Here is a 27,939-nt window from a genome sequence, read left to right as displayed (position 1 = left end):
CCCCTGTAGTCAAATGGCAACCATAATTGGAGCACAAATCCTTTTCAAATTTTATTTATATATTTAAGAAGAGCCATGTGTAACTGAGAAAGGCATCTTAAGCTGCATGAAAAACAGTGGATTTAGTTCCAGTTAAATGTGCTTTGGATCAGGGTTTAAACATCTTTGCCCTCTTCATGAAAAAGAAAAGAAAACATCGTTTAATGGAGTCAGAATGAGAGGTGAAGACAGTGGGAAGGGTTCGTAGAGAAAATTGGCTACATGGCCTTATTACTGGCAAGGACAAATGTAGTGGAACCCATCATGCGATTTCTTTCAGTCAGCCAGATCTGTCCTGTTGAGCTCCAGCACAAGCTCTTAAAGAAATTTTAAACAAAATAAAATCATATCCGCAAGGAAAGTTTCATTTTTTTTCTGACACATCCATGGTTCACTAGAAGGAGGAAGTTCTTATAAACAGTATGAATCATCTTCCAGTGTCTTCTCTCTCTTCTCCAGCTCACAAAACTGAGCCAAGGAAATTTAAACGAGAAGATTCCTTGTATTTTGTACATCATGTCGGTGTCATACTGTATTGCTTGGAATTTTGTCACAAAGCTCCAGAGAGGAATCAAAAAATACTACAGAAAATTTTATCCCAAGAAAACTTCCTAGTGAAGAACCGGCCTCTACAAATGTTGCTAGGTTTGTGAGTTTCAGGTCTTTGGGAAAGCGATTGCTTCCTTAGCTATAAAACCTTAAGGCACTTACAGCCTGATCCAGAGATTTATCTGTCTACTCCCTCTCAAAGATTGTGGGGACCTCACTGCATTGAATACACTGATCAAAGATACAGCTCAAAACATGTGTAAGGGAAGGCATGCTGCTCAGAAGACAACAGCTACTACTTGCAGCTGTGGTAACTCCCTCTGGCTTTTGTGAAGCTGTGCTGAAATCCACCTGTGCTACATCGTCTCCTTGGATAAAGTTTTATAATTTCAGCTCATAATGTATAAACTATCTTACATTTTGATCACTCAATCCTATTCAGTTTTATGGATGTTACTTCCAAAGATAGTTGTTTAGGATGAGAGTGTTGGGCTCACTAAAATCATTAAGGCTTTTCTACTTGCCTTGTCCCACCCTTCAGCCCTAGGGAACTTTGGTAAGGGAGCTGTTTCCAGAGGAAGAACTGTGAGAGGAGAGAGACTTTGTGCTGACCATCAGGCAATAGTTTTTCCAATTGCTTTACCCCACCCTCAAGTCCTAGGAGCCTTCAGAATGAAATTGCTGCCATGGGCATTATGTGTATGTGTCTTTTGATGAGCTGAGTAGAAGATTAGTGGTCGTATGGGTGAGGAATGTGTGTGTGTATGTGTGTGTGTGAATTCAGCAGTGCCAAGTTTGTTTTTGGTTATTGGCTTTGTGGATTATGAGCGCTCTGTGCATCTTATAATATGACTTTTATATGCTTGTGCTGTTCAGCTTTTTTTTTAAAGCTGTCTTGTTAATAGTGTTTTATAGAATGTGAGGATTTGTTAATATAGTCAACAAAATGACTATATGACTTATGTTGAATTTCTGAGGTTCTGTTATTGTAATTAATTATGTTATTGTTATTTATTGTTTGTGAGTCGCTTTGTGATTTGTGTGAGTGGAAAGCAGCACAGAAATATAATAAATGGAATGAAATGAAAGATGGGGTAATCCTAAATGCATTATTTCAAAGTATTTGCCCTCAAGTTCAACATATTCTACCCGAGAGAGGCTGGATATATTTGATAGCTGCTGCCAGTCAGAATAGGCAATGCTGGTTTAAATGGTCCGACTCAGCATAAAGCAACATCATAAATGGCTGTGTTTCAAATTGCATATTGTTTCAAATTTCTCCCCCACCCCTACTCATAAGTTGCTTTATATTCACAGGAGCCCAGTATGACAAGGTGAACTTAGTGCACTATATCCTGTGCTTCTGTGCTCTGCCTTAACTGATTTATGAACCACAGTGGTAGACTGTAAGGTATCACAGGATTAGTAGAAACATAACACAGAGACTGAGATGGTCTAGCCACTATGTAAACCTCACACATTTTTCACGGGCCAAGGAACAGTGTTGAGAACATCTGCCCAGCTGATTTACACAACGGAAGATCTTGCTTTGTTTTGTTTTGTTTTTTAAAAAATTCAAATGATGAAAACAAATACACTTATCAACAGCCAGGGTCTGTGAGCCTGTACAATGTCTCTTTTTGCCGAGAAACCGTGGAGCATAAACTCTTGGGAAATCTGGCTGCTGTCTGTGAGGAGAAAGTTATAAACTAAAACACCTGCATATCACATGGGCAGTGTTAGTTATATGTACAAGTGGTGTGTGTTCTGGAGTGCATATCACATACTATTTGCATACCCTCTAACATTTCTCTGATGAAAATAATGATGCCCCATTCCATAATGTTAATTTTACTATTTATACCCTACACATCTTAGTGGGTTGCCCCAGCCACTCTGGGCAGCTTCCAACATATATAAAAACAAAATGAAACATTAAATATTTTTAAAAACTTCCCTATACAGGATTGCCTTCAGGTGGCTGGGGGGGGGGGTCAGATAACTCCATACATTTCTCCAACAAAAATAGGGACATCCTAAGGAAAAGTGGGACATTCCGGGATCAAATCAGAAACCAGGGCAGCTTCTCTGAATCAGGGACATCTTGGAACATAGGGACACTTGGAGTGTCTGCATTTGTTTGACAACAGGTAGAAGGGGATTGGCATGTCCCTTCCCAAGAGGGAAGCCCACAACAGTTTTATAAGGTCTCAATTTCTCTCTGCAACTAGTTCTTCTTTTTACTCATGTTACTAGACCACAAAAAATTCTTTCCCTTCCATCACTGGCTAAAGGGCTGCATTCCCCAAAAAACAGAATAAAGTAACCTGCGCAGGTGGGTCGTACTGCCTGCGAACATCAAAGAGCACATAGCACACAGTACCCTATTTATTATGATCAGCATAAATGTAATCTAGTGCATAGTTTCCTGGGTGTAAGCTCCGTTGAACTTGGTGGTGGCTACTTCTGACTACACAGATTTACCCCGAGCTTTCACAAAAGATTTTCAGCCAGATGAAATGCAACATTTAACCAACCTTGCAAAGAAGTGATACCATTTTAATGGTACCATCAAAGAAGAGAAAAGAAGGATCCAGCCATTGCTTCTTTTTCTCACTCTCTGACTATCATAATACGTCGCAAGCAAACTTGGGAGCCTCACCATCACCTCAGTCGCATGCATTGCAAAGAAGGCCTCTCAAGTACTGTGCTCTGGAAAAAGTCCCAGAGTTGCGCTGTGCTATGTTCCTTCTTTCCTACACCAGCTTGGTCACAAACAAGGAGGTAGTGGCAAAGTTGTAGGAAAGAATGGATTTAAAATAATTACCTATTGGGATTCTTCTTGCCCTTTCCCAAGAATTATCACTACGGGTGCACCTCCTTTCATGTCAAACCTTTTCACAATTTCTATATTTACTTCATCTATGATTAGACCTCATTGTGGTGTGTCGAGTTCCCAGGTGATTGCCCAACCAAGCACTGAACAGACCCAGACCTTGTTCGGTTTAACCAGGTTACAGCACCATGTTGCCCTCAATGCTATCTCAGTTCCTACCTCCTTTAGGAAGCTTCATTTCCTCCAAATAGTACATCAGGTACATCTCTATTTTGCCCATCTTGTCTCCTAGGTAGGATACGTAGCTTTCTGTTTCTGGGTGGATCTACTGAGGCCATGATGCCCTTTGAGAAGACTGGATCTAAAAAAGGGATTTCTTCAAAGACTGGTGATTGCAGTGCACTATTTGGAAGCTGCAGCTGGAACAGAACCCTGCACCATAGCTCCTTACACATTTTGAGATGAGGGGTATCTTAGCAACACAGGAAGCTGTCTCGAACTGAGTTAGAACATTAGCCTCTCTAGCTCAGTATGTGTCTTCACTGGCAGGCAGAGGCTCTGAAAAAGTTGCAGACAGAGTTGTCTCTCAGCTCTAGCTAGAGATGCTGGGGATTGAACCCAGGGCCTTTTCCAAACAAAGCAAATACTCTGCCACTTAGCCATAGCTCTTTCCTCTTCAGCCTATGCTGTAGCAATGGCATCAACTATCTCTAAGCATATTTTAAGTGTTAGTTTTAATAAACACACCACGGGTCTTGCATAACCCAGAAGAACCTTTTCCTTGCTCCCTGCCCTATTTCTGAAAATATCTGTGAGTTGTCAGAGCATAGCCTTTTCAACGCTGGCCCCAGTGCTTCAGATGGGCTCCCTGGCTATGTTTATACTTAATAATGTTTGACCCTATGGACATCTTATAAAGCCTCACTAGTCCAACAGGTTTTTCCAGGCTGAATTATTTTTTTCATATGTCTATCTATCTATATCTATCATCTATCTATATCTATCATCTATCTATCTATCTATCTATCTATCTATCTATCTATCTATCTATCTATCTATCTATCATCTATCTATCTATCTATCTATCATCTATCATCTATCAATCTATCATCTATCAATCTATCATCTATCTATCTATCATCTATCTATATCTATCTATGGTATTTGAAAAGCTGAGGGGTCACAATAATCATGTTATTAATGTAAAAAATTGCAACACATAGCACCTAATATATTTCTTGGAGAAGCATAATGAATATGAAATGAAGTTGCTTTACTTATGGACTGCTAAAATGTCTAACAATTTGCTGGCATATATAAATAATAAGAAGAAACAGTTAAATAAGTGTTTTCAGAGCGAAACCTGATTGCTTGTGGGGTTGGTTTGTTCATTTGGGAGACAATTTGCTGTACACTTAGAAGGTTTGTGAAGGAATGAAAATTGTATCAGTTGCTTTCTTTAAAAAAATGAAATAGCTAGTGTATTATACTATTATATGTGTCTGAAGCGCCTCGGGTCATGACCACTTTCTGAACACTTAAAACAAGAACTTGAAATATTTAGTATCAGGAAAATAAATTTCATATTTTTATGCTTCTGTCGTGCAACAGCTTGAGCCACTCCAATTATGAACAGTGCTAAATTGTGTCGACTTGATGAGGAGCGTATAAAGGTTCTCTTCCTATGTGGGATCTAATCTGCTGAGAGCAGTTTCTGCAAAGGCTACTGTAATTAATATGACTTTCTGCCAGTCTAGTGCCTGAGGAATTGTGACCATGGACCCCTGAACAAGCGGTTTTATTTGTTTAGTGTGTAACAGAGATCCACATCAAAGCAGCAAGGAAGGAAGATTGGCAGTGGATAGGGGAGTGTTCCTAAAATACAGAGAAGTCTCTATAGCAGTGAAGATGCAGGAAACAGAGGTGATTTGTACTCAGACTGCCCAGTGGGAAGAGCAATGATGAACAGCAGAAATGAAAACAGAAAAGGGAGCTTGAGCGTGAGAGATGAGTAAGCCAGGAGAAGAGACACTGCAATAGCTCAGATATTAAACAAGTGGTGAAACAACTGATCATTTCTGTTTCTTCTTGGTAGGCATTTCCAATGCTCAATCTTTATTCAGTATGCCTGTGAATACCAGTTGCTGTGGGAAGAGTACTGTTGCACTCAGGTCTTACTTGTGGGCTTCCCAAGAGCATCTGTGAGCAGTGGCATAGCGTGGCTTGTCAGCGTCCAGGGCAAGTATCGTACCTCCTAAAGTAAGTGTTGTGTTGCCTAACTGCGGCCTCTGCTGCCGAACAGAGCTGCAGAGCAGTGGCAGGACATGCATGAGCCTCCTTGGGCTGGGGTGCCACTCCACCGTGAGTCTCGCTGTCCGCCTGCCTTCCCCACCAGCATGGATGCCACGCGACCGAGGGATGACAGGGCCTGTCCTCCTCCTGTTCTCTCCCAGCTCCTGCTCAGCATGCTGCTGCTCAAGTTAGGTGGGCAGGTGGGGTAGGGAGTGCCTCCAGTCAGGGCAGCAACTGCAGAGGCACACCCCTAAATAAAAATTGCACCCAGGCCAATTGCCCCGGGAGCCCCTCCCTCCCCTGCCATGCTACGCCACTGTCTGTGAGAACAGGATGCTGGAATGGATAGGTCTTTGGCCTGATCCTGCAGCCTCTTCTTAAGTTCATTTTCTACTGCCAGGAAAGAAGGTGCACTGTGACAATATTTGTCAATGCCAATTCAAGTCACATTTTATACAGTAGTCCTGAGAAGTGACTGCATAACTATAAGGCGTGAGTGGCTGACAAATGTACTCCATTGAACAGTAGAGTAGCACTGCTGCATATTTTGCACCTGACATATGACACTCTCGCAGAAAGAAAAAGGCTGGCAACTACTTCTAAAGGACATGTCTGATTCAGTGCATTTATCAGCTCCATCCAAAGAGCTATCGTAAGAATCTTATCATGGGCATGGGTCTTTTTTTTAGGAGGGGAGTTGTGAATAAGGTGATTCTGCCACAATGCATCAACGCTGATGGAAGCGAAGATTCACTGGAGCATAGGCAGTGACTGGAGCAGCTGGAAGAAAGATGATGGAAACAAATCCAGAGTAAGGCAATTTATCATTGACCTTGTTACCATCATCTTTATGATATAAGAAATAGAAGCTTGTGAGAACAAGCCCTTGGAAAATACGAGCAAACTAGAACCACATGTGCCCGCTAAGAAAAATCTGATCGCTTGACCTTTATAAATGGATCTCCATCCCTCTTTTTCCCTGCTTTGTGTGTTCCTTGCTGCATCACATCTGACCTCTCATTACAAGAATTCCAAACAGACTGCTATGACTACAGAGTCTCCATTCAACCCCATCTTTAAATAACTCATAAACAACTTTATACATGTCTTCAGGCCATTGAAAACAAAATAAAGTATTCATTATTTTAATAAAATGATCAGCTGCAGACATACTAATTCTTGCTAGGGACTTTCCTCTTCCACCACTTAACCCTATTCACAGTTAACTCTCCTCTTCTGTTGTAGACAATCCCCACCCCCAATTTGCTGGGGTTTGAGACACATCAACCCCCTAGAGTTGATGAGCTTGACCTGGGCTTTGTAAGCATAAGAGAAGCAGGTTTTTGTCACACCTACTCAGCTTTTTATCTCTGCTCTAGAGCCTCTGTCCTCTATTATCTATTTATGCAGAAATTTCCAGTCCTTGTACTTACTGAAGTCACATCTGATATAATATGCATCTCCATTCGAAGAGGGGGTTTCTTACTTGTCACTACCACGGTGGCTTATTCTCATTTATCCTTTAGGCTGTCGTTCCAAAACACACACACACACACACACACACACACACAGAGAGAGAGAGAGAGAGAGAGAGAGAGAGAGAGAGAGAGTTAGTTGTGTTCAGTTAGTTTCACAGCTTCCTTTCCATTGCTGCTACTATTTTTGTGTTCTCAACAAAATATAGTCACCTTCTTCACCTCCCATTTACTTTTAAGGCTACGTCCAAACCATATATTTCAGGCACCCCTTAAACCTTCCTCCTCAGCCAGCTCCACAGCCTACACTGCCAGTGCCAAAGCTCCATCATCCAGGATGAAATCAGAAGACAACTCACATGCCCTCCAACATTTTTCTGATGAAAATAGGGACATCCTATTCTGTTGTTGGGACGCGGGTGGCGCTGTGGGTTAAGCCACAGAGCCTAAGATTGCCGATCAGAAGGTCGGCGGTTGGAATCCCCGCAACAGAGTGAGCTGCTGTTGCTCAGTCCCTGCTCCTGCCAACCTAGCAGTTTGAAAGCACGTCAAAGTGCAAGTAGATAAATAGGTACCACTCCGGCGGGAAGGTAAACAGCGTTTCTGTGCGCTGCTCTGGTTCGCCAGAAGTGGCTTAGTCATGCTGGCCACATGACCCGGAAGCTGTACACCGGCTCCCTCGGCCAATAAAGCGAGATGAGTGCCACAACCCCAAAGTCGGCCACGACTGGACCTAACGGTCAGGGGTCCCTTTACCTTTATTCTGTTGATCTGACTGGGCTGCATCATCCACTCTGGCCAGCTTCCAGCTCCAGCATAAATAAAAGCATAATAAAATATGAAACATTAAAAAAAACCCTTCCCTGCCTTCTGGTGCCTTCTAAAGGTTGTAATTTACTCATCTCCTTGGCTCGGGGGTGGCATAACTCCATATCCTCCAACATTTCTCCAATGAAAATAGGGACATCCTATCATACCCTTCAACATTACTCTGGTGAAAATACAGACGTCTTAAGGAAAAGCGAGACATTCTGGGATCAAATAAGAACCGAGACGGCTTCTGTAAATCTGGGCCTGTACCTGGAAAATAGGGACAATTGGAGGGACTGAGCTCAGACTTCCCTGGGTCCTACCTTCCCATCTTCCATCTTCATCAGGGTGTACACCTGCATGGGCTCTGGATCTGGCAACCAATCATCATCACACGGGTCTTAAGGTGTGTGCCGGGGGGGGGGGGGAGACCAACAGGCAAGAAGCAATTTGCACTATTGTCCTGAAATATTCACTAAACCAAAATACACACAGAGCTATGTTCACGTTAAATACCCCAGTATGTAGGATATAGTAAGCCTAAAGCCAATGCAATGGCAAGCATAGTCAGATGACTGCTCCCAACATAGGTAAAACTAAAAAAAATTGATGACATTGATTCAAGGAGGGAAAACATAAAAACAGCTGGCAATGGGGTGCCCATGTCATCCTATTTGGAGGACCACAAAATGCTCCTACCCCAAGCAACCCCCTGGTTAAGATCATATGGAAACAGCCTCAATTTTTAAGAAAGAGGCTTTTCAACATTTCAGTTGCTTGTAAGTAGAGACCAGCATTGATAGTGCCTCAGATGTCAGATTATGAGCACTAACATGTCCCAGATAAGCTTGCTTTAAAGAAAAGAAACAGCTATCACGTTACTTGGGACTGAAGTTGCATTGTGCATCCATCTTTCGTCTCTTTTCCTGCTGGTTTAGAATGATGAATGTACCATTCTCCTTGCATTCAAACTTTGGGAGTAAAATGCACAGCCCAGCCTTTCCAAAGTTCTTGTTATTCTGTTTTTAAAAAACACTGACATTTTCTTAAACAGACATAATTTACAATGTTAAAGTCACACAACAGTGCCTTGGTGTGCGAAAGCCAGCAAGAAAACAAGACTCCTTTGAGGCAGGCTTGGGTTTGAAAAGGGCCGGGCAGGAGGACTAGTCTTGTGCTCTCTGAGGTCACTGCAGCTTAAAACAGAAGAAGGGTGCAAGACCAGGGCAGTCTTGTGATAGATCTCTTTTCTTTCGGTCTATTAAAAGCTCCTGCTGCAGAATGGCTCAATCCAATGGAGAAAGAAAGAAAACATCGCAGCATAGTACGTGAGGGATGTGCCAATGTACTTGCTCACACTTTCCAGTGCGGTTTGCAAGATCAGATGTTTGGGTTGCATTATGTGTACAGCCTGGGTGGTGTCATAGCAGGTCAAGTGAGGGGGGTCAGACTGGTGCCTGGATAGCCATGCCTTGCAGCAGGTGGCTGGATTTCATTTCTTATTTCTTTCTACAAAGGCCACTTGTGCAAAAGAATCTTGCAAGGCTTTCCCTCCCCTCTCCCTAATAGCCCCTTTCAGGTTCTAATATTGGATTTCATCCATATTACAAGGTCACTGGGAATATCAGCTGCTGTACAAAACCCCCACATTGCTGCAACATCACACTGATATGTTTTACTCATATGTTAATAAGTTTATGTTCTTTATCAGGGAAATATATTGACCCACCACTGTGGGCTGATTTCAGGAGGAAGAGCAGAATGCTCCATTCTGCTGAGCTAAAGACAGAGTTTGGTAACCAAAAGTGTGCATTTCAAAAATCATATTTGGTCACAAGAAAAGGAAATTTGCATCAGTAGATTGTTTAGATTTGGTGGTCATAATTTTGGTAAGGCATGTCCTTATGTAGGCAAGCAGTGCCTGTTCTTCTGTTCACCTGTTTCACTGATGCTTACTAACTGCAAACTATCCAATCAGCATGATTTCCTTTGAAATCTAAGAGGCTCACCAGTTAGAACCAGTGTTTATAAGTTTGTTAGAACCACTACCACCCTCTGGTTGTAGGACAATTGTTCAGACTTAAAATTAGTTTTGTCGGTTCCCACTCCAACACCAGGGTTCATGTTAGACCATCAGCAAGTTCAAGTGCTATCCAGTGTACTTCAACTTGCCATCAAAATATCTTCTCACTGCAATCTTCTCACCACCTGCCCAAGCTACAAAGATAGCAGACCTGTGCAGTTTAAACTCACATTCTGAATGATAAAACCCCTGACAAAGGTATGGAAAAGGGAAGGAACCCATACCCACTATAAATCAGTAAGTATTTACTTTGGAAAAGATTGCTAAATATATTGAATAGCATGGCCTTTGAGGAGGAACTGCTGTCCCAAATTAGAATATTTTAATTTTTTTCATTGCCACCTTTCCTCCTAGGAGCTCAGGGCAATGTGCCTGTTTCTCCCCACAACAGTCCTGTGAGGTTGGTTCGGCTGAGAGATATCAGCTGGCCCATGCTCAGTCGGTAAGCTTTACCACTGAGCAAGGAGTTGAAGTCATGATGGGCAAGTTCTTCCAGCAAAGTGGCCTTCTTTTTCTCACCATGGAGGAAAGGGGAGTGGGCATCCTCAGGAACCTTTCTTTCTTTATTTATTTATTTATTTATTTATTTATTTAACCTCCTTATACCCAGGGGACTCAGGGCGGTTCACAGAATAAAATCAAGATATTATACCACAAAATACATAATAAAAATAAAAACAACAACCCAATGCCCCCACCCCACAAAAACAAAACCAAACCACATTTTAAGAGGGCACAGGATGTAAATCAGATCAACCAAAGGCCTGGTTAAAAAGGAATGTTTTTGCCTGGCGCCTAAAGGTGTATAGTGAAGGCACCAGGTGAACTTCCCTGGGGAGAGCATCCCACAGATGGGGAGCCACTGCAGAGAAGACCTGTTCTCGTGTTGTCACCCTCTGAACCTCTTGAGGAGGAGGGACATGAAGGAGAGCCTCAGAAGATGATCTCAGGGTCCAGAAAACTACTACCATTGCTTATGGAGTACATGGGGAATTGAGGGTCAGGCTCTGACAACTACATGAATACCAATGGTGTAGCTATAACTCTCACATTTTGGTGTTCTGATCTGAAATTAACAGGCTGTGGGCAACAGCATAGTACTCACAAGGGGGGGGGGAATGCTCTAACTTAAAACTAATTTACCTTTAGCCAGTAGTGGCTGGTGCCCATTGGCACAGGAAAGGAGGAAGGTCAAGCAGTAGGTGGATCCAGAACCAATGGCAGGCAGATTCTAGTTTGTCTCCATCTTCTTCCTAATAAGGAGGAAGTTGTCAGACGGTGTTACCCCCTCTGGACTGGTTGTAAGTAAGAAGGAAGGCAGGTGGGAACTGGCTGAGGTTGGTGGGACACTGCCCCATTTGCCCAGGTAAGGTAGTCTCCACTCCATTTATCAGAGGGTTCATCCTACCCATCTGCAGCCCAAATTCCCATCTACGTATCCTTTCATAAATTCAGTGGTTTGGGTGGAGGCTGAGAGCACCTTGTGCCTGAGAGTAATAATTAGAAACTTGAATGTGGATAGGAAATGAGTTGAGCATCGTCCGAGGTAGGTGTAAACCTCTGTGGTGAATATGCTTGAAGGATCAAAGTGATGCTCAGTAGGCCCCTGAAGCTTTTGAAGAATATTTAGAAGTAAAACAAGTGGGAAAAGTCCTCTGACTGCCAGATCCAAAGCTGTTCTTTAAACACTCATCAAGGGAAGCATCGAAAAGAAGCCAAGGCCGTTTCTGCCAATATCAGCAGATTCTGCGCTGTCCCTTCCCCGCGAATAAGGCTTAATCGAAAGAAGTGCTGCCACTCCCTTGAAGTGCTTCTTAAATAGGCAGAAATGACTTTTACAAGACGGAACTCTTTTTTCATCTTCCCAAGTCAACCACAGTCACTCTTCTGAACCTGAACTCAAAACCTTTCCCGTCTTAGCCGTTGAGTCCCCGGGTGGCCTTCCTGAAGTCACTGCTCTTGTACAAGAAGTAAGAGCAGACCCACAGCAATAGTGAACAGAGAGGAAATGAATTATGGAATATTTACCTTCCCTGAAGCTGGGATGATCCATAAATCTAAAGAAATACATATTTGCAGGTATCTTCAAGTGGGAAAACAGCTCTATAATCATGGCCTTCATGCAGATTAATGACCAATTCACTGAATCCACGAAGGAGAGGGAGGGCTGCACCCGCTTTTCACATTACAGTAATTGAAGATCTAAAAAGGACGTGGGTGGCACTGTGGTCTAAACCACTGAGCCTCTTAGGCTTGCCAATCAGAAGGTTGGCAGTTCAAATCCACGTCACGAGGTGAGCTCCCATTGCTCTGTCCCAGCTCCTACCAACCTAGCAGTTCGAAAGCACACCAGTGCAAGTAGATAAATAGGTATCGCTGCAGCAGGAAGGTAAACGGCGTTTCCATGCTAGCTCTGATACTCTTCATGCCAGAAGCAGTTTATTCATGCTGGCCACATGACCCAGAAACTGCTTGTGGACAAACACTGGCTCCCTTGGCCTGAAAGCAAGATGAGCGCCACACCCCATGGTTGCCTTAGCGTGGACTTAACCTTCCAGGGGTCCTTTACCTTTTACCTTTTAATTGAAGGTCTGGACACATACATGAAGACACATACTGTAGGCTTAATATGAATGAGTTGGGGAACTTCTTTCTGCAGGGTTGCCAACTCTGTGAACAGAAAACGCATAATAATACAGCCTACCTTGTGTGCCGATGTTCAGCTAAACATATTGCGGTCTGAAGCAAGGGCAGAGCTGGCATGTTCCTGCTCCTCACTACACATATGTATGGATCGATCCAGTGAATGTGTGAAAAAGGATAACAGTCACCAACAACGTATGGCACAGGCAGAATTCCATTGTCTGATGACGGACTGATGGTGTCATATAGCAGGTCTTCAGAACTATGTAAGTTTGCAGAGGAGCAAGACACAAGAAACTGCCAAAACCTGGGGTGGCGGCGAATGTCAGTCAGGAAGGTAAGGGCAGGGTGTTGGCAAAGCAACCGTGTGGATGAGACAGACTGGAGGGCATGCCCCACAGAGTCCCACTGGTGACACAACTCAGCTGCTGCAGCTGATTTGCACAGTAATTTATACTGAAATTAAGATTGGGAGGGAAATGAGAAACTGAAGAAAAACTTAAATTGACAGCTCTACCCATCAGCCCCAGGCAGCATGATGCTGGGAGTTTAGACCCAAACATCTGGATGGCACGAGGCTGCTGAATGTTATCGTAAGGATGCAGACTTTGGCAACAGAATTCTGAAGTCCTTCACTGTATCTTTTTAAACTTGAAAAGACAAGAGAAAGAAAGTATGAGGCGAAGCGAGGAGTGTTCTTACATGCAATTCATTCAGGAGGGAACTGATGATAAGGTGGGGTTTCAAGCTGCTGTAAATATATATAGAGAGAGAGTGTATAATTTTGCCACAAGCTCAGAACTGTGGCACAAACAACATGTAACACACCACAGGATCTAAGTGTGTGCTGAAATGCTGAAAAGTAAGCACTGATATCACAGGTTTGACTGAGGCAGAACAATGTGGCCTCAGTAGAATAACTAAGTAAGGCTCCAGCTGCAATCCTATAACCATTTACATGGGAGTAAGCCCCATTGAATTCAATGGGATTCATACCTGAGTAAACATGTATAGTACTGAGCTCTAAGTTTCTTCTGCTGTCACAGGAATACTTCTGAATACTTGAGCAGGCTTAGGCCTTCGCTCATTTGCATTATCCCACAGCTTGGTCTTCGAGTCAGGAAACGAATTTAAAGCTATCTGTAAGGAAAATGCCTCGAAGCTCTTGCCACCAAGTAGCTTTCACTCTGCTCAAGGACTGACAACCTGGTTTGTTCAAAACCAAGGGCACACAATGGATCCATTCACCAACTGAGCTACTTAAACCCAGCCAATTCCTGTAGGCTCCAGGCACAAAACAGCGTTTAGAGCCATAATATGGCATTTAAAAATATGCAAATTATTATAAAAACAAATATACTCTGCTGCATCTAAAAATAGGCATTTGTGCAATTAGAAAATATTTACAACACCCTCATATTTTCAGATCTCTAAGAACAGGCCAGAGCACTGGGCTGGTAGTCAGTAAAAATGATTCAGTTCTATAATAATAATAATTGGCTTAGAGTTGACTCAGGTGTGTGTGAGAGACAAAGTAAGATTTAATCCTGGGATTCTCTTGATATCTGTTCTGAAAAATAACTTTTAGTTCATGCCTAACACCTACTGATCTCAATTGCACACCATTCAACAGTATTTGCAGAACCAGTCTTTTGTTTCATTATTAAATTTTACAGTTCACTTACACTGAATCTTTGAGAAATGAAGAAAGGAGGCGGTTGCTCTTTTGCAGTAGGGAAAAAAAATCAAAGGGAGAAGAAAGTTATTTGGAAAGGTAGATATAAGACAAGATTCCCCAAGGCACTCGTAGTATAATTGTGATAATATACTGCCTTCTGCAGAATGCCAGGCAGCAGCAACTTACCTATCTTTAATTAGCTGCATTTAGTGGGGGTTTTATGGACACTGAACATGGTGGGCTAATCTGCATACATTAGCATGTCATTTGCATGTTTACCCCAAGGTACTCAGGGTTTTATTGCCATTACCTTTAGCAGCTCTGTTTTGCTAATGAAATAATACAAAAACAGAGTTTTCAGGAGGCTGGCGTTATCACATCTCTTTTGTAAAGATTTTTTATTTTATATTTAATGCACTTTGTTGAGATAGGAGTCTTTCCATACATAAATGGAAAGGGGGGGGGAAGCAATTTCATCAGAACCATTTTTATGTGTATCCCCCCTCCCCAAGTTTCTGTTTTTCTTTCTGCGATTAGAAATCTCAGGGGGGTGATTAAGTCAGGTAGGGTGTAAAAATGCTTCAGTGCCCGTTTGGGGAAGAGAAAGCTGGGCAGCAGAAGGAATGGATTTGACTCCATCCATCCCCTACCTAAAGGCATAAAGAGAAGACAAATCACAGCTGCAGCTGAAGAAAGCTGCACAGGGTCAGAGGGCAGTGTCTGCATTTGCATTCAGTGAGAGACAGCAGGGAGGAAATAAAGGGGTCTCTCTCTCTCTCTCTTTGTTGCAATTCAGCACTATTTTAGAAAGTGCAGATACTAACTTAATTACCACAGTTCCCTTTTTGCACTGAAGCACTGCAGCAGGTTCTAAATCAATACCTAAGGTCACATTGCTAAAAGCATTAAAAAACAGTCTTTTCTCTCACTCCAGCATGCAGCTCCCTCCTGCAACAGTGTCTCCGGAGGTCAGGATCAAATGAGAAATAGAAGGGGAGTTGGATAATGATCTTAGGAAGAACTGGGGAGGGGAGGGGGAAGAAACTTGAATGCAGCCAAATCAAGTAAGAAAGGGCAACTACGCCAGAGAGCCAGTGCGGTGCAGTGGTTAGAGTGTAAGACCAGTCCTATTTTTCTAGGAAATGAGCTCCCTCATTTTAGTAGAATGGCAATGGCGCCCACCTGACAGCTGCCGGAACTGAGTTCCTGCGAGTTCTGGCTGAAAAAAGCCCTGTGTGAGACCACGGTCACATTCACACCATACATTTAAAACACATTTATATCACTTTATCTGGTTTCCTCTTAAGAATCCGGGGAACTGTAGTATCCCCCCTCACAATACCACATTTCCCAGCACCCTGAACAAATGATGGTTCCCAGGATTCCTTGAAGAAAGCCACGACGGTGGAAGTCATATGAATGGGCTTTCAATGTATGGCGGAGTTGTGGCCTGGGAAACCCTGGATTCAAATGGTCATGCATCTAAAAACCCTACTGGGTGATTTAGGGATGGTCAGGGGCACTGACGTGTCACATGATGTGTCACATGATGCCACCCAGTGGAAAGCACAGAGGGAGATAATCTCCCTCACCTTCGCCCATCCCAGTCCTTGTCCAGCTTCTGGGCTCCCGGTCTCGGGCTGGGTCATGCGGAGGGTGCCCTGCAGTGGCAGGGGATGTTGGCCCCCTCCATGTTGGGGGGGGGCTCAGCCTGCTGCCCACCAATATGGAGGGGGCCGAAGCCCCTTCTAACCCCAATGTTGGCTCCCCTGTCTCTCAGCCTATCCTACCTCAGAGAATTCTGGTGAGGATAATATGGAGAGCGGAGGTGCCATGTGTGGTGCCTTTAGCTCTTTGGAGAAAATGACAGGCTATACATGTCGTAAAAGAGAGAAAATACGTTACGTGTTTGCTCTCCCTGTCTGTTCAGCAGGTACCTTTCCCTTGAATCAGCTCTGACTACACCTTGGCTTGCTGGGTGGGAACGCTGTGTGTTTGTGTTCCACAGAGTTATTGCACTCTGCAGTTGGCTTCTGCAAAACATCCTTGAAGTAAACCATACATGGCATCTGATTTCAATAAAATGCTGGGAGCTCGTTTTTAGCAAAAGAATAAATGTCTTTCATTTGAGGGTGGTTCTCTCTCCCTCCCTCCCTCCGTTTTATCTGCTGACCCAGAGAATTTACAACCTCCTGGAAGAGAAAACAATTCATATGAACTCCATAAGATATGGAAAAAGGCTGTTTCCAGCTGAGACAAGCTTGGCACAGCTTCTAATAGCTTTGCCAGAGGGAGGTTTTTAATTTTGGTTCACCTGGCTGAGCTGCCGCCTGCAAGTGTGTATTGCTTCAAGTAACGTGCGTGCAATCTGCAAACCCAGGCATCTGGGTATTATGGGGGATGAGGGCTGCGAGCTTTCAGAGCTCAGGGGATGGAAAGTCTGAGTGCTTTACTTCCAGCGCTGCGCTTTGCACGAGTACCACGCTGCTCTCGGGTGCATGCATGCTAAGTCTGCACAGTCATGTGGAGAGGATTCATAATATACCAGAGAAGGCACGGATTCCCACCCCACCCCCCAGCATATAACTTTTAAAGTCATAGGCACAATGCATCTGTGTTCAGTAGGAAATTAAGAAAGATGGTTTCATTACTGGAAATGAAAGAATCACAACACTGGAAATGAAAGAATTACATTTCCTTAAAATTAGAGGTGTTTCAACATTCTCTTCAGTCATAAGCAAAGTTTATCACCATCAGTTATAATAATAATCATTAACAATACATTTACACCTTAGTTTTATTCGTGTTTACAGTGATTATTGCTCTCACCAAACAGAGGGCCTTCTCAGTAGTGGCGCCCACCCTGTGGAACGCCCTCCCATCAGATGTCAAGGAAATAAGCAGCTATCCTATTTTTAAGAGACATCTGAAGGCAGCCCTGTTTAGGGAAGTTTTTAATATTTAATGCTCTATTGTTTTTAACACTCGATTGGGAGCCGCCCAGAGTGGCTGGGGAAACTCAGCCAGATGAGTAGGGTATAAATAATAAATTCTTCTTCTTCTTCTTCTTCTTCTTCTTCTTCTTCTTCTTCTTCTTCTTCTTCTTCTTCTATAATGTGATATATTCTCATTATAATACATATATTATATAATGAGATATATTCCCAAGTAAGCATGTGGCCAAATGAATAATAATAATATGCATTTCTTATACTACACCAGCTTTCCCCAAACTTCCCCAAACTTCCAGATGTTTGGGACTACAACTCCCATCATCTCTGATCATTTACCCTGCTGGGTGGTTAGGAATTATAGTCCAAAACATCTGGAGGACACCAAGTTTTATAAGTCTGTAATGTGCCATTCTTGCTCTAGGGATTTATTCAGACATATTCTGAATGACATATTCAGACATATTCTTCCAGCCATGTTTCCATTATCAGGGTTCTTAACGGGCTTCCTTAGGTGTCTCAGGGTTTTTTTCTGTTTTATGATGGTCATAGAGTATGTGCCTCATGTCCCACTTTATTTCCCATTGATACAGTTAGACTGCAATCCTGTGCACTTTTATTAGGGAATTAGCCCAGATGAATACAATGGGACATCCTTTCCAGTAAACATGCATAACATAGGATTTCACTGCACATCATCTGCAGTGGAAAGCTTGGTGGAAAGTTTGTAAATACCTAACTTTTGTGAGTTTTAGGCCTATGCATGTAGTGATGTTGCTTTCCTAGAGTGATAATGTAATCAGAGCTCTCACCTGCAAATGCCCAGTGCACAAAGCATCATCATCATAACTTTATTTGCATGCACCTTTACATACACACACACACACACACACCAATTGTGCTCAAAGTTCAAGAACATAAACACATCTCAAAATGATGGTGATGATTCAGCTGCTACCACCAATATCCTTGCTCTATAGTAGTGGGGAGTAGTGACTATTGCTGTTGTTGTTAATGTGTATTTATATAACTCCCTGAATGTACTTGGTGCTGTGCACAGTAAAAAATTCCTCCACAAAGGACATACAATCTAAAACAACAAATATAAACAATGCAATAAAAGTCAATAGTTTAAAATACACAATTCGATTTATTATAATAAATCCATCCATCCTCCACCCTAAGGCATGACAGGCTTCTGACTGAGCATAGGAAGGAAGTAACCCAGCCAGATGGGCAGGGGTATAATAAATAAATTATTATCATTATTATACTTGGTTAAAATTGGTTTATTCTTCCAAACATCCAAAAATGATGTAAGAAAGAAAGAAACACTGGGGTTCACTATCTCTAGTTATTTTAATTGCATTTACTCATTTATTTAACAAAGTTGTTTTCTACACTTCGAAACAATGTATGCCTGTGACAGCTGACATTGCTAAATCGTACTCATGCATAGGGCCTCTTCAGTCATCCATACTGAAAATGGAACGGGCAATTCACTTCTCACACTTTGAGCCGAATATATTCACATTTGGGAGGAAGGTAACAGTAAGTAATGATTTCACAGGCGCAGGACACGATTGGTCACACTGTAGTTTATGATCCTTTCTTGTTCAATAACTAGAGTTTTAACAAGCCACAGTTTGTCAAATCCAAATGCAACAGGGAGCTATGTTTAAAACCAGAACTGGGTGCTTCTGAACTTCTCTTCTTGTGAATGCCAAAGGAGCAGAGGAAAGCAATTCACAATTAAGTTACTTTGATTATGGGCTGTGTTCCCACATTTTAAGGAACTGGCTTTTCATATCAGGAACTGCCTGAGTTGTGTGTTTTTTGTTTCAGTTCTGCATTACAAGCAGGAGCCTGCTGCATGTTTTTCTCTCTCAACAAACTGTTTTGCATTAATGTTGTTTTTGTTATGCCTCCTCTGCTCTTCATGATACGTTTCAGAAACCATTATTGAATTCACACTGAAGAAACTGCTAAGATCCCAAAATTTCTACTAACATCGCTATTGCTGACAACTCAGAATGAAGGACGAAGTTCCTGTCCGAGGAATCTTAGCTGTCCTTTAGGTTTTACAAGGTCTTCTAATTGCAGATATATTTTACACTCTGCCCTACAATGCAAGTAAGCATTAGGTTTGGGGGGCATCCAATCTACTCCACTGACTGGCCAAGATAGAATTCATTCCCTATTTCATGTGGACCTTTTCTGATTATGTCAGTGGCAAGGGCTGAACAGAGCCAAGGCAAGCAGGCTAAATTAAAAACAGCATCACCCAACTGCAGAAAGCTTGTTGGCAGCAAATTAAAATGTGTTGTAATTCAGGACTCAGCTTAGCTCCAGGTCAGGCGTGTAAAAATGAGGGTGTCACGTTAACCAACCTGCTATTACTTTGTGTGCAAAGAATAATGTGTGTTATGTTTTAAGATACAATTACTCCAGCATTCAGCAAGGGGTCACCTTCATATATTTTATAAGTGATCAAATGTAACAAAGGGGGGGGGGATGACAGATATGGGAAATGGACCATAGCTCAATGGAGGAACATCTGCTTTGCATGCAGGAGGTCCAGTTAAAAGGGTCAGGCAACTGGTGATATGAATAGGCCTATTTCTGCATGCAATCCTGGACAGCTATTGGCAGGCAATATTGAACTAGATGGACTAAGAGTCTGGCCTGATTTCAGAAGCAGAACACCAGGTAGAGTGGCTTCTCAGCTGTCTGAGAGGGGCAAGGTGAAGGCGAAGTCAGTGTGGTGCAAACAAATTGGCAGGAATGCCACATTGGCTCTGCCCACGTGTTTGCACTGCAACAGCTTCCCTGCCACCCTGCCCCTCCTAGCTAAAGTAGCAGCCCCACCCCACTGGCAAGCTGGTATACAGCATTTCAGTATAATCTTAGATAAAGGCAGCAACTGGTTTAAAAAAAAAGGCAGTGGAAGGAAATATGGAAGGAACAGGGTGCATATTCCTTGCTAACGTATCTCACCTTTTATTTGGCTTCTGCTCCAAACAGCCATAATCCTGCTATCTGCTTCTGCATATCAAACACTACTCTTGAAAAGAAGTGTTTTCAATGAGGGTTTTCCTGAAATCTTTCCATTTCTTTCTGCAAAATTTGTGAGCCACTAAGGGCAGCCTACCAAGGATTCAATAAACCTCCTGCCTTTCTTGCCTGGGGTTGCAAAAGCAAGTACCCGGCAGCTAGGTTGAGCTTCTGACCTGGAGGGTAACACGTTATCCTGTGGTTGTGTCTTCCCATCAAAAACGTAACCGGCGAAAATTCCAGAGGAAAAACCAGAGGAAATTCTGCATTGAATGCACCCTTCAGTTGCACAAGTAACGGTGCAGTTTATTACAAGCAAAACAAGGAACCTGCCTGAAAACAGCATTTTTGTTTTGAAGGCACAAAACAGGACCGGGCCTTGCATGGGTCCCACTGACTGGGCAATTAGAGAGGCCCATGCTATCTATCAAAGACAAGCTTTAAATAGATCCTTGTGTTAATTGCAGATAGCAGCAAAACGCAGCGCCAAATCTTTCAGGCTGGCATCGATGGGAAAAGGGAATAAACAAGCTATGGTAGATTAAACACTGCCGAGTGGTGTTTTTCTGTCACTGTCAGAATGTGTAATAGAGTCCCATGCTATTTGACTGTTCCTCTCCTTGTGATGCATGCTGGATACCTATAATTTATGACAGCAAGACACTGCGTGGTGAGCTGCCTTTCCTTTTCGACTGATGCTAACCTCGTTAGTGGGGAATATGTGACAGGCTGATTGTGGTTTCTTATCTGCAAGTTAAACATTGTCAGAATAATTCATGGCTGGGCAACTGTTACAACTGTAATGTTTTTTATAATTAGAGATTGTAGTGGAGGGTTCACCAAGGATTCAGGCTCCCGTGAGCCTGCCCTCCTGTTCGAGTCCACACGTCCTGCCCCCATCCATCAGCTTTCAAAAAAGAGAAGCGTTCTTGGGGAAGGAGAAGGTAACATCGTTCCACAGAGTCCCCAGGAAATATTGCCTCGCTCTTCCCAGAGGCTCCTGAAAAGGAAAGGTCACATTCAGGATTCAGCTTCTACATCATCCTGAATATGATAGATCAGGTTCTCAAGTTGGTGTAAATAAACCTATTGAAGACAAAAAAACCACAACAACTTCAAAGATCTCAGTATTGATCTATAGTGGCTGCGTAAAGAGAGATTCACATTTTTTTATCAATTAGATTTACGATAAATATTTTTATCCCACCTTTTCGAAAAAATTACACCCGCAAGGCTAACAGCAGCAATAAGTAGTGAATTAAAAACAGCAAACTATTAAATGAAAAGTTTAAAAAAAAAAACAGGAAGGTAGGCTTAAAACTCAAGAAAAAGAGCAGGCAAAATATTTACAATATGAGCAGCAGTAAAAGCAGCAAACAGATAAGCAGATCTGGCCAGCTACCAACAGGCATGGGTCAACTCACAGGAGGATTCCTCTAGCAATAAAGTCAGGCTCTGAAGCTTAATAAGGCAGCTCAGGACTAGGGCAATGTGGGGCACCTTTGTTGGTCCCATGCACCCCATCTGGATTTGGCCCCCAAAGACCAAGGAAAAGTGCAGGTACCCAGGCACAATTTGTGTCATTGTACAACAGCATAAGTGATCAAGAGGCATCTTTTGCACATTAAATAAACGGCTCTTGTTCTAAGTCTGGGGTATGGGAGATTTTTACTGCTGTGGACAGAGAGCAGTAGCCAAAAGGGGCCAGAAATTTCAGGATTGCATCTCTCTCTCTCTCTGCCTCCAGTCAGGCCACTCATTCTCCATCACAGTTGCGTTTGTGTACATGGCAAAGGCACAAATTCCCTTTGCTGAAAAAAAGGGAATGGCTATTTGTTGAGCATTCGTAACATTACAGTAATAATTATGGGAAGAAAGAAAGAAAGAAAACAATTCTGCATGTGAATTCCCCCCCCCCCCCATTTAATCTTCAGTCTTGCTCAGTTTTGTATTTGGCAGTTATGAAAATTTGGAATGGTACCCCTGGCCAATTTGACTTTGGATGTTCTGGGGCCAGCTCTGATTACAAAAACATTATTAGCAGTTGTATGAGTAGTAGCAGTTAAAAAGGCACATTGAAGATTGCACTCACTTTCTTACATCACTCTTAAAGCCCTGCAATTTACTGTCCACAATTCTTCACTGCTTGAGCATTAAGCATCTCAAAAACAGAATTTTGCCACTGTGAATTCCAAAAGGAATAGGTTTATTATTAACACTGATCCTTTATGTCCATTGCACAGTTGCAATACAAGTGGGTTGTTTCTCTTACCGGTAATTTATTTTTATGCTAAGGCAGGGGGAACTGGGGGACCCACACAGTGCTCTGGTACCATGACCTTGAAAAATGACATCAACCTCCAACTCCTGTATGATGGGATGCAGGACAAAGCAAACAACCCTAGCTAGCCTGCAGCCAAACTCCTGTTTTGTGTCTTTCTGAAACTGACAAGGAAAATGAGTGCATGTCCTTTAAAGTGCAAATAGCCCACACATGATCATTCCCAAAAGAGAACAAGCAATTCTGGGATGTATTAATAAAATGGATTGTCTTTCCTATCACTAACTATTTCAACCATTTGCACATTGCAATCTTTAAAGGCAAGAGAATTCAAGTGTGCCTAAGTGACACAGGTGCAGGATTATAGCCACTGCATTATTTTGTTTCCCAGTAACCATGTCAGTAACAATATGACCAACATTACTAGACCAAGTTACAGCCGTGTTGGTCTGCCATAGTCAAAATAAAAAATTCCTTCCAGTAGCACCTTAAAGACCAACTAAGTTAGTTCTTGGTATGAGCTTTCGTGTGTATCTGAAGAAGTGTGCATGCACATGAAAGCTCATACCAAGAACTAACTTAGTTGGTCTTTAAGGTGCTACTGGAAGGAATTTTTTATTATTACTAGACCAAGAATGGGTGTCATGGCTTGGAGGATAATATTTAAAGACTAGAAAAGGGGGGTACCTTGAGGTTGATTTGAAAGCTGCAGCTGATACAAAACACAGCAGCTGGGGTGCTCAATTGAATATCCTACTTTGCACCAGCGCTGAAGGACTTGCACTGTCCATTCACTATCGTGCCATCTCTGATGTTGCTATTGACTTATGAAGTTCTGAGTAGCTTTAGAACCAGGCTATCTGAGAGACCAGCCCAATCACTGAGCTCATCAAAAGTCACCTTTCCGGTCATGCTGCACCCAGGAGAAGTACAATTTGTGGTGATCCAAAGGAGAGCCTTCTCTGTGGTAGCCCCCTCATTGTGGAACAACCTCCCAGGTGTTCCGCTGCCTGTTAAAAACTTGCCTGTTGATGTAAACGTCACCAGGCACCCATCCCTAGCACCGTTCTATTGCACTTGTATATTTTATTATTTATTTGCAGTGGTTTTACTTTGTAAACTGCAATGAAAGACGGTCCGTAAATAATTTTGGATAAATGAATAGATTCGAGGAAGATAGATATGTAGAGTGTTTATTTAGGACATCCATCCTAATTTGGAAGGCTTTTTATTGCCTTGGGTTGCCAAAGGATGCCAAGGAATGAACTTTTTGAGTTATTCCCATGCTATAAATTTCCAGAAACATCTAAATGTGCCAACTGTCAAAAATCACAACACTGAGTGGAAAGGACTCAGAATGGATGTTTTTATTCTTATGGCCTTTTAGAAAACATAATTAACAGCAAAACTGCTGCTTTTGCTAAATACTTACTATTACTAAAGAGCATAGCTATGTGCTTATCAGAATTGCTGCTGTAATTACATTGACTGCTGCTCTTCATGCATATATGGATATCTTGCTAAGTTCACAGAGATGGAAACATAAATTAGAAAACACTGGTTTGTAGAAATGTGGCCACATAGAAGACAGCAGGGGAGTACATTTTGTAGTAATTAAATTCCATCACTTATATTCTTCCTACAGATTAGGAGGGGGACGTTCCAGTTTCCTGAAAAGTCGAAACACTTGAACCATGCCAAATTTGTAACTAATGAAGTGTAAGCAGAGAAAGCTTAGTGAACCAGGGTCCCATTTATTATGGCCAGAATGTGAAAACTTGCTGAAGACAGTCAACGTAATCTTGAGAAAGGGAAAGATAAGGGAATAGGAGGCCTCTTCTATTTTCTGGGTAAACAATGCAAAAGCATTTAAAGACATAACTGCTAATTTCAGGAATTAATGGTTTGACGGGCTGCAGAGGGGAACGTATGCGATTTTCCAGAAAAGATCTGGAAAACAAATCCCTTCAATCTAAACACAGGAAATGAAGAAAGACACTAGGAAGTGACTGTAGGGATACCCCAGCCCGCAATCAGAAGCACAGTGCTAAATGGGCTGCAATATTCAAGAGCTAAATAGGCTGTTGGCCGATCTTATTTAAGGTGAACAATACGCACTAGTGGGGTGGGGCTGGGGAAACAACAACAAGAAACTGTGAAGCGGAGGATGAGAGGACTTGCTTCCAAAAATCCTGAAACAGGAATGAAAAGATGGGAGAGGAGAGAACTCTCCAACGGAAATGACATAGAGAACAGTGCAGGCCACTGGAGTAACAAGCATGCTGTCAAAACACAGCCAAAGGATTCCACTTTGCAGAGAATTACAGTATCATTATCGGTGACATGGAGGAAAAAAGATAAGAGCCGCTTAACTACTGCCTGTCAGTGTCTGCGGCTAGTTCAGCACCCAGCTTAAATAGCACTCAGCCAGCTGCCTGTGGATATACCCAATATTACATGTTAATGTAAAAGTTGCACTGCCAAAAGAACCTCCCCCCCCCCCCGCTCTTCATCTGAACAAACAGAGGCAAGTCGAAACCTTCCACAAAGGTGACCGGGGTGATTACAAAAAACAGAGAGTTGGGCTCATTTTGGCTTTGACCATGACTGCAATCCTTCATGCTCCATAAGAAATGGGAACCCAAGAATGGAATTCAGAGTGCTGAAGTTTCCTATTTTCTTTTTTCCCCTTTTGCAAGGCTACTTGCAAAAATCTATTACGGCATGTTACACATTGGTGTTGTTTCTTTACAAAATGACTTTTTATGTTTGTGGATGGGAAATTGTAGCAAGTCAGGATCCTAAATGGTTTGCAACTGGGTATTAAGTAAGTGGAGGCCAATCTATTTGTAGCAAGAACATGGGGACATCTCACCTACAAAAAAGATCGTTCCTACAAATTATGTACAATATGCCTTTCTCTAAAAGCCATAAACCACAACTCCCCATCATTCTTTTCTGTAGTCCTGTACACACTTATTATTAGATACACAGTGGATTGCTTTTGAACAAGTGTACATGGGATTGTGCTATTTACTCAAGAAAGATAACCAAAGCCCAGCTAAAAGTCTTGCCCATTCTATTCAATAGCAAATATTTAACTAGACAATGTTTGCCCTAAAAGGAAATTCACACAACCATTTTTGAAGGGGTGGAAAGTCAGGAGGAGGTTTTCCTCTGTTTTCCTACAACAAATGGTTTATGAAAGCATTTCTAGAACGTCCATGGCATTCATGCCCAGGGCAATCCATTTCTGTACAAGGGTGATTTTCTGAAAGGCAGAGGGAGATACTTCCATGAATGCCAAAAGCGTTGCCCCCTGATGTTTTAGTTGAAGCGTGCCCTACACTCTTCTAAAATTGGATGGGTTAACAGAAAAAGGAAGAGGGGTAAGCCCAGTGCTTTTTTTCTAAAAAAATGTTTAGGCGTACTCTCATTTTCCTACTCATATTGAAATACTGGCCCTCAATGAGTCCAAACTTAGATTCACAAAATGTTTAGGGATGTGCGTACCCCCAGGAAAAAAGCACTGGGTAGGCCCCACTGATTCCCATATTACTTTAGCATTGCAAAAAGTACATCCTGCCATCCCCTACCACGCCAAAGCAAATTCTGTCATGAGCAAGAGAAAATGGGGAGGGAGAGCCTGTTGTTGTTGTTTAGTCGTTTAGTCGTGTCCGACTCTTGGTGACCCCATGGACCAGAGCATGCCAGGCACTCCTGTCTTCCACTGCCTCCCACAGTTTGATCAAACTCATGCTGGTAGCTTTGAGAACACTATCCAACCATCTCGTCCTCTGTCATCCCCTTCTCCTTGTGCCCTCCATCTTTCCCAAGGGAGTACCTACTGACCTGTAAATCTACATAAATTGGAGGTCAATGTGCCAGTGTAGAAGCTACTCTTGAATCAGGCACACAGGGGATTATAGCCATAGCCAAGAACATACACTGTAGATCTTTCAAGACACTGCCTTAGGTTTAGGTAAAGTGAGGTGGCCACCTCAGTTGGAAGATTTTGCATATAGCAAAAGAGCAGCAGGTATATTTAATTTATTATTGTTGTGTTTTTACTGACAGGTGACTGGTGACAGGAAAGCATAGATGTCCTTTGTGGGTTTCCTGTCTCAGGTGCCAAGGTATCTTGGCCCAGTTATTGCACCTTGATTTGTGGGGGAGAGGGATGCAATTGGCTGTTCTGACTCAGGTAGGAAAATGTTTTTGACTGGCCCAGTTTACCATTGTATGCAGAACAGATATATGAAGAGCCTAAATTGCAATAGCATGATTCAATAAAACTAATGCATACATTCTTCCTGAATAGTGGAATTTTAATTCAACATAGCTATATTATTATTATTATCATTATTATTATACACCGCCCTATACCTGGAAGTCTCAGGAAGGCAACCCCTAAGCTTTCAGAGCATTGTTGTTCCTCAAAATATTTTCATGAACACTTTGCTTCAGGGTGCTTTTACCTTCTGTGAGTAATAATTCAGGGGAAGCATTTGGATTTTTCCAAAAACTAAGGATGTGATTCTCAGGATTTGAGGAAATCGTTGGAATTTTTTTCTAAACAGATGTTTGGATGGGAGATTTCTATCAGTGTGACTGATCATGAAATTAGAATATGATATTAAGTTTTTAGAAAACTAAGGATTAGCTGCAGAAATTGCAAACATTAGAGGAGCACCTTTCTCCAAAGGAAGAACAGAAGACTAAGTATAGTATACAAAGGGCTCTTGTGTGCAATGCTCGTACATATGTGTATATCTCTATGTACAACCTAGTTCTCACACAAATGGAAATGCAAAGTCACCTCAATTATATTGTCCCAGTGTATAATGAATGCCATCAGCTTCTTAAACTTAGCCAGATTTTAATTCCTTCTCCTCAAATATCTCTATCATTATGTCTCCCTGTACACTTGAGATGTGACTGTATCCATTATAGCAGTCAGCCAGCCATGGCCTATTGCTTAATTTAATAACAGATTATGCTGGCCAGCATTTAATAGTCATTAATATCCTAATAACATTAAAGTATTCAGTATTGAACTTAATTGTAATGCTGATGAGAGCTGAAGTAATTGCAGTGGAATTTCAATAATAAATCACAGCCCTCTCTTGGATCTTTAATAAACTGACAACCGGTGCTAAATAAACTAGATGTAATAAAAGGTGACGCTGAAAATTTAAGACATGCAGGCACGATTTGAAAGGTACAGATCGAGGCCTGCAAACCTGAT

The 27,939-nt window shown here is 42.2% G+C and overlaps 1 long non-coding RNA gene across 1 annotated transcript; it reads right to left on the bottom strand.

Annotated features, from left to right (window-relative positions):
* Positions 1 to 38: 38 nt before the first annotated feature.
* On the bottom strand, positions 39 to 16,456 carry LOC308594026. Its single transcript, XR_014011238.1, has 5 exons — positions 16,311 to 16,456; positions 12,661 to 12,752; positions 11,228 to 11,337; positions 1,109 to 1,171; positions 39 to 172 (listed from the first exon to the last, which is right to left on the bottom strand). It is a non-coding gene; the product is annotated as an uncharacterized lncRNA (long non-coding RNA).
* Positions 16,457 to 27,939: the final 11,483 nt, after the last annotated feature.

This window comes from Podarcis bocagei, assembly GCF_964188305.1.
Source record: "Podarcis bocagei genome assembly, chromosome: 8".
In the NCBI taxonomy this organism is placed as follows: Eukaryota; Metazoa; Chordata; class Lepidosauria; order Squamata; family Lacertidae; genus Podarcis; species Podarcis bocagei.
This window is presented reverse-complemented; position numbering and strand designations above follow the sequence as displayed.